The 10,839-nt window shown below is 43.8% G+C and overlaps 1 long non-coding RNA gene across 1 annotated transcript in view; it reads left to right on the top strand.

The window, feature by feature from the left end:
• The first annotated feature begins 5,839 nt into the window (after positions 1-5,839).
• LOC118163844 overlaps positions 5,840-10,839 on the top strand; it is a 10,894-nt gene continuing 5,894 nt past the window's right edge. Inside the window, exons 1-2 of the long non-coding RNA XR_004749219.1 lie at positions 5,840-5,855; positions 5,895-6,163. This is a non-coding gene — a long non-coding RNA (uncharacterized LOC118163844). The remainder of the gene's footprint in view (positions 5,856-5,894; positions 6,164-10,839) is intronic.

Raw genomic sequence — 10,839 nt, 5'->3', positions numbered from 1 at the left:
CGCTGTCAAGAAAGAATACTTCGTCACTAAGAAGAAATTTTGACTTCGTTCTTTAAATCATTGCAAAGCAGAGCTTTAGGAAATCAAGGTGAAACATGGGATTAGAAATTAGAGAGTGACTTATTAAGAATAAATATATAGACAACATTCATTGCTTAATATGTGCTACATTTGCAATGTACTGGGCCTATGCTGCACTTAGGCCTCCAGATGAGCTCCTGGGGCCCCAAGAACCAGATGAGCCACTGGGGCTCCAAGAACCAGATCAAACCAACCTTATTGTTCGGACTGTGAGCAAGGGCTCAGAGATAAGGAGGACTGTTTATAAAGGATAAGATAAAGAATGTCAAACATGCAAGGCCTCGAGATAAAAGGAGCCCCTTGGATTCTAAGAACTGGACCAAACCAACCTTATGGCTCAAATTGTGACCAAGGGCTCAGGGAGCATGTGCAAGGAGACAAGATGAAAAGTTCAACTCTGATGAAGACGTCTTACTTCATCCCGACGACCACCCGACGACCACCCGGACGACCACCAGAGAATACTACACAAACGCAGAAGGACTGATAAGATAATTAGCATACGAAGTGGGGCTAGCTGGAGCTAGGAAATGAATATGCATAGGTGTGTTTTAAAACAATGCATATGTAATATTTTAGGAGATAAAAGAGAATGCAAGCAAGTGAATTGTTGTGCATGACTTTGGTGGGACTACCCCCATGCTGCCCAGCGCTGAATAAACATACCTACTTCACAATCTTACTAATTGTGGAGTCCTTTCCACAAATGAGCCAGCCAGGAGACTCTCTGCCTGCCCACAGGACTGGCCGTGCCATGGACATCCTAGCACGCAACAGGCATAATTCCCTGGAGGAACTCCACACCGCAGCTGCTCACTGTGGGGGCAGACAACGACCTGCTGGATTGCGGAGAAATGGTATGTATTACATTTAAAAAAGGGGCCCCATATTGGGCAGCTGATAAATCGCGCAGAGACATCTGCCGTACAGCATAGACCCAGAGGACAGGATGGTCCCTACAGGCTGACTGACGGAGTTGTTAAGGGGGGATCTGCTGACTGATAGGGTGACCGCTAGCAATCTTGGGAGCAGAGCCGAGGTTACCGCTGCATCCCAGTTTTGGGAGCCAGGACGGACTTGCTAATGACTGTATAAGAAGCAGGAGAAGGATAAGCGGGACTCTCACAATTGTGACAAGGTTACCTAAATAATATTGCAGCTGCTGGAAGGATACTAACTGGAGTAGTAATAATTGCATGTTTTATTTTTATGTAAGGGTATTTTGTGTTGAAAGCATTTTTGTGAGTGTATGTGTTTGAGACATAGTATCATTGTGGAGTAAGTAATTCCATGAAGAACACAGTCAGAGACAATATTTGTTTGTTTGGTTATCATTCTAAATTATATATTCTTGTGGTGTGAATAAGATGTGCCTCTCTGTGTGATTGCGTTATTGTGTTGTGTGAGTGAGACACAACATTGCTGCGAAGCGAGTGTGGAGTTCCGATCCGCAGTTCCGTATTCTCCGCGAGGGGAGCAGCCAGAGATGAACAAAGCAGGTGATAGGTTAAATAAATATTTTGAGGAAGAGAGACTGAGAAACAAGTTGTGTGGAAACTTAACAAAAGGGTAACAACAACAACAACAACAACAACAACAACAAAAAAAGACTAATAGAAGAAGTTGTAAAATGGGAAATAATCAAGGAGGTATTTTGAAAAAGAGTCCCTTAGGCTGTGTACTTGCTCATTGGAAAGACATTGTTGGGACTGGAGGTGCAGAAAGTAAGAGAACCCTTATCAAATATTTTAATCAGTGGTGACCACTATATAAATTAGAGGATGGGGCTAAGTGGACTCTCAACAGGACATTAGACTGTAATACCCTTTTACAATTGATGCTGTTCTTAAGAAAGGAAGGAAAATGGGATGAAGTATCATATGCAGATATGTTTTTTACTCTCCGGAATCATCTGTAATGGCAAAGGGACTGTGGAATGGTACCACCACAGGACCCTATGGTACTTGCGCTTGAACAAGGAAATAATAAGGAACGTAGGGGTAGACTGAAACGCTGTTGTTCAGCATGTAGTATTGGGCAGAGGTGTACTAAAGTGGAAAAAGTTCATCAACCTTCAGAACAGGATCCAATAGATCTGTTTAAGCCTCCTCCTCGACCCCAGGAACAGGATACAGACTCTGATGGAGTGCCCCCCCCCGATAGTCCTGTGTCCTCCTGTACTAGAAAGAAAACCATTCCCACAGCACTGCAGGCGCCTCTCCGAGAGGCAGTAGGGCCCGATGGTGGGACAGTATTGATCAAAATACCTTTTTCCACCACCGATTTGGGAGAATGGAAGAAGGTTGCAAAGGATTTCTGGAATGATCCAGTAAGTGCAGCTAAACATTTTCAATTCATTGTGAAACAGCATAACCCCAACCGGAAGGACATACAACTGTTATTGGAATATATGACTGAAACAGAAAAGCAACTAATTTTGAAAAATGCAGGGGAATTGGCTGAGGACCATTATAAGATCACTGGGGGGGATGTTAAGGAATATTTTCCTCTCCAGGATCTGAAATGGAACCCAAATAGAACTGCAGAAATTGAAAGATTACAGGCATATCAGGAATGGGTTTCAAAGGGAATGGAGAAAGCCATCCCCAAGGCCATAAATTGGTCTGCAGGTCCCTCCGAGTCCCCATCTGAATTCCTGGAATGACTGAGGGATGTTATGCATCGTAATACCCTGCTGGACCCTGGGACAGAGGTAGGAATACAACAGCTAGTCTCCCTGTTTTTAGGCCAGTCTACGGGGGACATTAGACATAAACTTCAGAAATTACTCAGCACAGAGAGCAGGAATTTGGAAGTGTTACTTGGACGGTATTCAGCAATAGGGAGGAGAGATATAGGCAAGGGCAGGAGAGCCTGATAGCAGTTATTTGGGAAGAAGGAAAAAGGAGGCCTAGACAGGAACAGATTCGGCTAGGCAAGGATCAATGTGCTCTATGTAAGAAATTTGGGCATTGGAAAAATGAATGCCCAGAATGGAAAAGAAAGGGAAAAGCACACAGGGGAAGGGAGGTGGTGGTTGTGAGAGCAAAAAACAACTGAGGAAGACCAGGGGAATCTACCCCAGCAGATCCAGTGGTTATAAAAATGAAGCTGGGGAAGGAAGGGAAAAAAGTGGAACTTATGGTGGATACGGGTGCAACTTATTCCGTTTTAAATAAAGCATTAGTACCATTAGGGAATGATTACGTTGTACTGAAGGGGGCAACTGGCCAATCTGAAACAGCTTATTTCTGCAAACCTTTAAAATATAAATATGGAAAACAGTGGGGCGTTCATGAATTCCTATATATATGCCTAACTCCCCCGAGTCACTCCTAGGGAGAGACTTATTGAAAAAATTGCAAGCAACAATTTCATTTAAAAATGGGGAAATTACTCTGGGGGTAAATGATCAAAGGTATGTGGAAGTGTTGAGTTTGATGATGATGGCTACTGAAACTAAAAAGGAAATTAGTGAAGAAATCTTAAATATTTCCCGGAGTATGGGCTTCTAATGTACCAGGGAAGGCGAAAAATGCATCTCCAATAAAAATTAAACTTAAGGAAGGAAAACAGCCAGTCAGAATTAAACAGTACCCCTTGAAAAGGGAAGATAGAGAAGGGATTAGCCCAATAATTGAAAATCTCTTACAATTAGGATTGCTAAAAGAATGCCAGTGTGACTTCAACACTCCCATTTTACCCTTTCTGAAACCTGATGGATCATATAGGGTCGTACAGGATCTACAAGCTGTTAACAAGATAACTGAGGATCTTTACCCTGTGGTGGCAAACCCATATACTTTATTAACATGCTTAACACCTGAGCTAACTTGGTTTAACGTTTTAGACCTGAAAGATGCCTTCTTTTGCCTCCCTCTCCATGAAGCCAGCCAGAAAATCTTTGCATTTGAATGGGAAAGCCCTAAGAGTGGGCGCAGAACACAGCTCACATGGACGAGGTTGCCTCAGGGACTTAAGAACTCACCCACCTTGTTTGGAGAACAACTTGCAAAGGACTTGGAGACCTGAGAAGTCCCATCAGGAAAAGGAAGGCTGTTGCAGTACATAGATGACCTCTTAATAGCCACCCAGACAGAAGAAACGTGTGGCCTGGACGCTTCTTTCCTCAGTGGAAACCAAGGGGAGCCAGTACATCATGACTGTCTGGAGACCATCAAAACTACACACTCCAGTTGTCCAGATCTGAAGGATACTCCTTTTGATGACGTGGAGATCTGGTTTACTGATCGGAGCAGCTACATATCAGTGGAAAACGACATGCTGGGTATGCAGTTACTACTTGCAAAGAGGTAATAGAGTCCGGACCTTTGCCAACAGATACCTCTGCACAAAAGGCCGAGATAATTGCTCTGACCGATGCCTTGGAAATGGCAAAAGGCAGGAAGATAAACATCTATACGGACTCAAGATATGCATTGGGGTTGTACATGCACACGGAACCATCTGGAAAGAAAGAGAACTGTTGAACTCAAAGGGAAAAACATCAAACATGCGAAAGAGATAATGCAATTATTGGAAGCGGTTCAGCTCCTGAAAAGGTAGCAATCATGCACATTAAGGCACACCAAAAGGTGAGCTCAGAATTGGAGGAAGGAAATGATCTGGTGAACAGAGGGGCAAAAGAAGCAGCAAAAGGTGAGGTAGCAACTGAGGGAACGCTGATTCCAGATGGGCAGATTCCCCTTGAAGGTAAGCCTGTATATAACAAAAAGGATAGAAAATTAATTGAAAGTCAAAATGGAAAATATAACCAAGAGGTATAGGCTATTACCAAAGAAGGGAAGGGGAAGCTAGTCATCCCCTCCAATTTATTGTGGTCACTGGTAAGGGATGAACACCGGAAAACACAATGGGGATTAGATGTCCTGTATAATTATCTAATTGGAAAAAATACTGACAGGAACTTATATGCTACCATCACTCAAATAACTTAACAATGAGCTCTTTTTTTCCAGACTAACCCCAAAAATACCCCCAAATGAAAACTGGGTCAAATTGGAAAAGGCCATGGGCCTGGGCAACAGTGGCAAATTGACTTTTCTGAACTTCCAAGAAAAGGGGGGTATCAATATTTACTGGTGTTAACAGATACCTTTTCAGGATGGCCAGAGGCTTTCCCCACTAGGCCTGCTAAAGCCTGAGAGGTAACCAGGGTATTGTTACAAGAAATAATACCACACTTTGGAGTTCCAGCCACCATGTCCTCAGACAGGGGGTCACATTTTATCTCAAAGATAGTACAGCAAATTAGTCAGCATTTGGGCATAGAGTGGGAACTCCACACTCCATACCACCCTCAATCAAGTGGTCAAGTGGAGAAAATGAACCATTTGATCAAACAACCAATTGTACGGTTAGGGCAAGAAGTTAACTTGCCCTGGCCCCACGCTCTTCCTCTGGCATTGCTGCAGATTCAGACTAAGCCCCAAACTAAAGAAAAATTAAATCCTTTTGAAATGCTTTATGGGAGACCATATGGGGTCCAGGAGGGAATGACTACCCAGATTGGGGAAGAGACACTGACCACCTATATGGTGGCCTTGAGTAAGCAACTTAGACAAATAGAAAAACATGTGGCTGGAACTCGAGTAGAGAGCTGGATGGACCGTGCATGGCATACAGCCTGGGGATTATGTATATGTCAAGTCTCTTACAGAAAAGACTCTGAAACCACAGAGGGAGGGACCATACCAGGTGCTCCTTACTACTTTCACTGCAATTAAGATCAAAGAATTGTGCCTGGATTCACCGTTCTTGAGTGAAGAAAGCTCCAGAAGCCCCCTGGAAAGTAATGCCGGGTGACGGTGAACTGAAACTGAAGCTTAGTCGAGCAAAATGAGGACATTACAGTCGGGAGTATTTAGTAATATAAATAGCAGAAAATTAGTTAACAGAATCATTTTATTTTTGTGGCTTATAGTTGTAATTGTGATTCAAGAATTGGAAGGTGCCTCTATGACAATAGAGAATGGTGAGTGGCCTTGGTCTGAAGCCATAACAACAGAGGATAAGAGCATTAATAGAAAGTTAAAAGTTGTGGTTATTTGGAGAACAAATGGTGACCGCTTACATATATTATCAGAATGGCAAAAATTAGGGAAAGAGTGGACACACCAAAGAACCATAGGGGATGAAATTAAAATAGGGTGCCAAATGATTAATGGAATGACCCACAAGAAAGTAAAAGGGATTTTAGTAAAAACAGTTTCCAAAAGTGGCCAACAGGAAGGTTGTATCCACCCAGGTAAATTAGATTGCCGGTATAATTTTATATTAACACAGACTGTAGTAATTAGCTGTTTTTGGACTAAAAATGGAAAAAAGCTCAAAATCAAGGAGGGTGAGAGCCTCATATTAAATTTCACAATACATGCTATATTTCCTACGACTGTGGGACCCCCTACAACCTATGCCCAACCCCCAACCAAGCTGAAACCCAAAATTTATGAAACAGACTCATATCACAGAATCACAGAATCATAGAATCACAGAATTTCTAGGTTGGAAGAGACCTCAAGATCATCAAGTCCAACCTCTGACCTAACACTAACAGTCCCCACTAAACCATATCCCTAAGCTCCATATCTAAATGTTTTTTAAAGACCTCCAGGGATGGTGACTCCACCACTTCCCTGGGCAGCCCGTTCCAATGTCTAACAACCCTTTCGGTAAAGAAGTTCTTCCTAATATCCAACCTAAAACTCCCCTGGCGCAACTTAAGCCCATTCCCCCTCGTCCTGTCACCAGGCATGTGGGAGAACAGACCAACCACCACCTCGCTACAGCCTCCCTTGAGGTACCTGTAGAGAGCGATAAGGTCACCCCTGAGCCTCCTTTTCTCCAGGCTGAACAATCCCAGCTCCCTCAGCCGCTCCTCAGAAGACTTGTTCTCCAGGCCCCTCACCAGCTTCGTTGCCCTTCTCTGGACTCGCTCAAGCACCTCCATGCCCTTCTTGTAGCGAGGGGCCCAAAACTGAACACAGTACTCAAGGTGCGGCCTCACCAGAGCCGAGTACAGGGGGACGATCACCTCCCTAGCCCTGCTGGCCACACTGTTTCTTATACAGGCCAGGATGCTGTTGGCCTTCTTGGCCACCTGAGCACACTGCTGGCTCATATTCAGCCGACTATTAACCATCACTCCCAGGTCCTTCTCTGCCTGGTAGCTCTCCAACCACTCATCTCCCAGCCTGTAGCTCTGCTTGGGGTTATTGCGCCCCAGGTGCAGGACCTGGCACTTGGCCTTGTTGAACTTCATGCAGTTGACCTCAGCCCATCGGTCCAGCCTCTCCAGATCCTCCTGCAGAGCCTTCCTACCCTCGAGCAGATCGACACATGCACCTAACTTGGTGTCATCTGCAAACTTACTGAGGGTGCACTCAATGCCCTCATCCAGATCATCAATGAAGATATTGAAGAGGACCGGCCCCAGCACCGAGCCCTGGGGAACGCCACTAGTGACCGGCCTCCAACTGGATTTGACTCCATTTACCACGACTCTCTGGGCCCGGCTATCCAGCCAGTTTCTAACCCAACGAAGCGTGCACCAGTCCAAGCCAAGAGCAGCCACTTTCTTGAGGAGAATGCTGTGGGAGACGGTGTCAAAAGCCTTGCTGAAGTCAAGGTAGACCACATCCAAAGCCTTTCCCTCATCCACCCAGCGCGTCACTATGTCATAGAAGGAGATCAGGTTCGTCAAGCCGGACCTGCCCTTCATAAACCCATGCTGACTGGGCCTGATCGCCTGCTTGCCCTGCTTCTTTTTAAAAAATCACTAAGCCTAGAGGGTAAGATTTTGCCATCTACACTTTCCATAATATTCACGGTGATACAAACCAAGGTTTCAAATATTTTTTATATTTTATATTTTATTTTTATATTTTTATCCAGTCATTGGATTTAACCTGACTCTAATATAAATGCCAGTTTGTAAGTGGGACATAAGGAATGAAAGCTAACACTTCCTGAGATGGCTTAATGAGAACTGGATTTGTGCATCTAAATTCTACATAGGTGTGGGGAATAAAAATGTTGTTTTTGCAGAGGTACATTGTTTAAAGTTAAGGAATGTAGTATTGAAATATGCTTGCAGAGATAAGAAAGCTTAGCAGGCTACCTTGTAAAATACAGACAACCAGACTCCTTAGAACAATTAGGTGAAAATCATGGTGTCATGTCAAGACAGATAGGTAAATAAACATTACCACCTCAAGCAGTAAAAAAGTCAAAAGAAATTTGAAATTTAACAGGCCGGCAACTGAAGGTCATGCATTGTCTGTGAAGCATCAAATAGATTGTGAACCTGGATTACCCACTCAGTGGGGAGACTGGGGAGGGTCCTGTCATCAAAAAGTATATAAACTGTGTTTTGGAACTAGTAGGTGCACTCTCCTGCTTGTGGGGCACCCACCATTGCAATCGCGAATAAATTAGAACTTCACTGAGATCCTCGCCTGAGCCTTAGTTATTGGCTACAGAGTGTTTCTCACAATTTGGGGGCTCATCTGGGATTCAGTCACCTACTGGGGAGCCCCATGGCCGCAGCAGCAGGAAGGCATGCCCCTCTGATTTCAGCGGTCCTGTGCATGGACTGTGGACAGCTGACAGAGGACCCGAGACTGATTAAAGAGACAGGATCCATGAAGTAGTGGAGAAAGGAAGAAGGTAGGCACTCCAGGTTTTAAGAATTGATCCGGTAACTCTGTGCACAGACCAAGGTAAGAAATATTAAGTATTGCCTTGGGGATTGGGTGAGACTCTGTGTGATTGAGACATACTTTTGTACAAAGCGAGCGTGGAGTCCTGATCCGCGGTTCCATAGCTCTGCGAGGGGCACGGCCGGAGATGGACGAAGCATGAGATAAGGGAGTGAAAGGAAGAGTCTTGGGAAATTTGGTGTATGGCAAGCCCTTGCACAAGGAAGTGCTTGGCAGTACACCAGGGAAATTTGGTGCACAGTAGTCCTTGCACAGGGAAGTGCTTGGCAGTATACCAGGGAAATTTGGTGTACGGTAACCCTTGCACAGGGAAGTGCTTGGGAGTACACCAGGGCATCTGGTGAACTCATAGGTGTGTGGTACCCCTTGCATGGGGAAGTGCTTGGCAGTACACCGCATTTTCCAGAATCGGAGCTTTAGCGTGTGGTACCCTGCAGGAGGGAAATTTCTGTAGCAGCACACTGACACGAGCTAGGAAAAATGGGAAATATGAGTTCCAGGGAACAGGGATATATCCCTGGGGGAGTGCCTCCCGACAGTTCTTGCTGAAAAATGATAAAGAATTTGAAAAACAATCTCAAAATTAGAGGAAATGATAAAAGAAAAAAAAAAGGTTAAATGCTGTGTATCAGTCTGGACAAAAGAACCAATTAAGGAAACAGCAGGCAATGTGTGATGGTGCAAGCAATGTGTGATGTTGTGCTAAGAAAGTATGTCTGTGTAGGAATATACACTTCAGTAAAGCAAATATGCAGAGGATGTACCATATGTCAAAAGGTAAAAAAAAAAAAAAAAAGGTCATCCGTAACCCACCTAGAGGGGGATGGGAGCAAGGGATTCGACCTTTCCAAATTATACAGGTAGACTTTACTGAGTTACCTAAATTGGAGAGATTTAAGTACTTGTTTGTTCTAACTGACCACATGATTGGATGGGTGTAATCTTTCCCCTCGGTATCTGCCACCGAGAACATGGTGGCTAAGGTATCACTGGATCAAATAGTCCCTAGATATGGGATAGTTGAAAACATTGATTCAGATCAAGGAAGTGATTTCACTTCACAAGTACTGCAAGGGTTAATGCAGGCCTTAGAGATTGAATGGGATTTTCACAGCCCCTGGCACCCCTCCTCTTCTGGGAAGGTAGAGCGAATGAACCAGACATTAAAGAAGCAGTTAACTGAATTAGTGTTAGAAACCTAACTTCTTTTGGTAAAATGCTTACCTTTAGCACTCCTACAGATTCAAACAGCACCAAGAAAGGAGATGCTGTTCGGATTACCCTATCCAGGCAGAAGGGAAGAGATACCACAATCTGAAACAGGAGAGTTTTCTTAAGAACTGTATTCTTGGGTTGTCCTCCTCTTTGTCATCTCTCAGGACCCGTGGGCTGTTGGCTCTAACCCCACCTTTGGAATTCCCCATTCACCACCATCAACCAGGAAATTGGGTCCTGATTCAGACTTGGAAAAGGATCAACTCCAGCCTGAATGGGAAGGACACTTCTAAGTACTACTAACCACTGAAACAGCCATAGGAACTGCGGAAAAAATTGGACTCAGTATACTCGAGTGAAGTCATCTGTCGACCCTAGTACCTGGCAAGCTGTTTGTACAGAAGAATTGTTGGAAGTTGAAATCGAAGAGAAAAATCTCATAGTGGATTCTGAGTGGAATAAAAGCTTACAATTGTAAACTAACCTTTTATTTTCACAGGTAACTAATGAGTGTGATTTGTGATTGAGAGACAGGACAGACCTATAGTGAACTGAAGTGCTCCCAAGGGAGTTTGTTATAGTAGTAGTGTACCCTAAAGTTTAAAAATAGTGAAACCTAAAGTTTAAAAATAGTGACAGGGAAAAATCAATTATTAATTTTGTTTTTAGTGATTATAGGCCTCAGAGAAGGTCTCTGTCAATTGGCAACTTGGAAAAGACATGACCAGATAATAGTAAGAAGGGATACCCCGTAAAAATAAATAAATAAATAAATAAATAAATAAATAAATAAATAAATAAA

Source organism: Oxyura jamaicensis, chromosome 1 (assembly GCF_011077185.1).
Source record: "Oxyura jamaicensis isolate SHBP4307 breed ruddy duck chromosome 1, BPBGC_Ojam_1.0, whole genome shotgun sequence".
Classification (NCBI taxonomy): Eukaryota; Metazoa; Chordata; class Aves; order Anseriformes; family Anatidae; genus Oxyura; species Oxyura jamaicensis.
This window is presented reverse-complemented; position numbering and strand designations above follow the sequence as displayed.